This window comes from Microcebus murinus, unplaced genomic scaffold (genome assembly GCF_040939455.1).
Source record: "Microcebus murinus isolate Inina unplaced genomic scaffold, M.murinus_Inina_mat1.0 scaf076_hap2_Mmur4.0, whole genome shotgun sequence".
Lineage (NCBI taxonomy): Eukaryota > Metazoa > Chordata > Mammalia > Primates > Cheirogaleidae > Microcebus > Microcebus murinus.
In genome coordinates, this window is record NW_027439022.1 from 38,275 (window position 1) to 39,599 (window position 1,325).

Below are 1,325 nucleotides of genomic sequence, written 5' to 3' on the forward strand. Positions count from 1 at the left end.
TCGGGGTCCAATGCAGCCCCGGCCAGGCCCAGGCCCCGGCCCCTTGGACTGGGCCACAGGAGGACACAGAGGAGGGTCCCGGCCGCCCCCGGTCGCGTTGCCGGCAGTTCTCCAAGGGCTTGGGCGTTTTCCAGAGGTAGGAGATGGAGGGGACTGATTTCTTCAGCGCCCCACAAACCACGCCACCCCACCCATGGGACACATCCCTAGAGAGAGAGAGAGACGCCCCATACACTCGCTCCCCTCCCCCATGCGCTGTGCCCCAGCCCGGGCCCGGGGGAATAGGCGGCAGCCCACCCACAGGGTGGGGGGCCCAGCTGAAAGGGGTTGTCGGGGAGGGCGGCCCCTGCCTGGGGTCAAAGGGCGGGCGATCCGCGCGTGCGCAATCGGCGGCGGAGGCGGCGGCGGCGGCGGCGGCGGCGGCGGCGGCCACGAGCTGGGGGTGGGGGGCGGGTAGGTGAAGGAGGCCAGGCGAGGAGAGGAAGGGGGCTGGAAGGTCTCCACCTTGGCGAGTCCAGCCGTGGAGGCGCATCTTGTGTGAGTGTGAGTGTGTGTGTGTGTGTGTGTGTGTATAGAGAGACAGCCCCCCACCCCGGCCCACCGCTCCCTGCCCGCCCCGCCCCGCCCCGCCTGTCACCCCCGTCCCTCGGAGCCCGCCGGACCCGGCCGGTGAACTCAACAGGCCCGGCCCGGCGCGGGTCAGCGCCGGTGCGGGGCCTGGGGCGGGAGGAGGCGGCGGGGAAGCGCAGAGAGGCTCGGCTTCTTGAGCGGGGCAGGGGCGCCCTCCGCCGTCTAGGGCCACACCACCCTGAACGCGCCCGACCTCGTCTGGTCTCGGAAGCTAAGCAGGGTCGGGCCTGGTTAGTACTTGGATGGGAGACCGCCTGGGAATACCGGGTGCCGTAGGCTTCTTCTTTTTTTTTTTTTTTTTTTTTGCCTCTTGTTCTGTCCCCTCTCTGGGAGCGAGGCGGCGGCCCGGGGCGGGGGTCACCCCCACCCTCAGCGCCCGCCGCGGTGCCTGGCGCCCCAGCCCGCACCGTGGGGCCTCCTCTTGTCCCAAGCCGCGACACCGCCGTCACGCGGCAGCATGCGTGGCTTCTGGACTGTCAGGTCTCAGACCAAAGGTCTGCTCTGTGGGAACCGACACGCTGGAGGAAACCTTGAGAGTCTGAGAGGGGAGGGAGTTCCAGAAGAAGGCCAGGATGTCATTTTGAGGGAGTATGTGACCAGAACTCGTCCCGTTGCTTTTGGGGTTCTATGGGCTACACGTAGGAATCTTTGGTGGTGGCACCTGATGTTGGGGGATCCGGAGTCACACCCAGACC

At 68.2% G+C, this 1,325-nt stretch overlaps 1 non-coding gene across 1 annotated transcript; it reads left to right on the plus strand.

The window, feature by feature from the left end:
- The first annotated feature begins 790 nt into the window (after positions 1 to 790).
- On the plus strand, positions 791 to 909 carry LOC142869424 (5S ribosomal RNA). The gene has a single exon (XR_012918052.1). It is a non-coding gene; the product is annotated as a 5S ribosomal RNA (ribosomal RNA).
- The last annotated feature ends 416 nt before the right edge of the window (positions 910 to 1,325 follow it).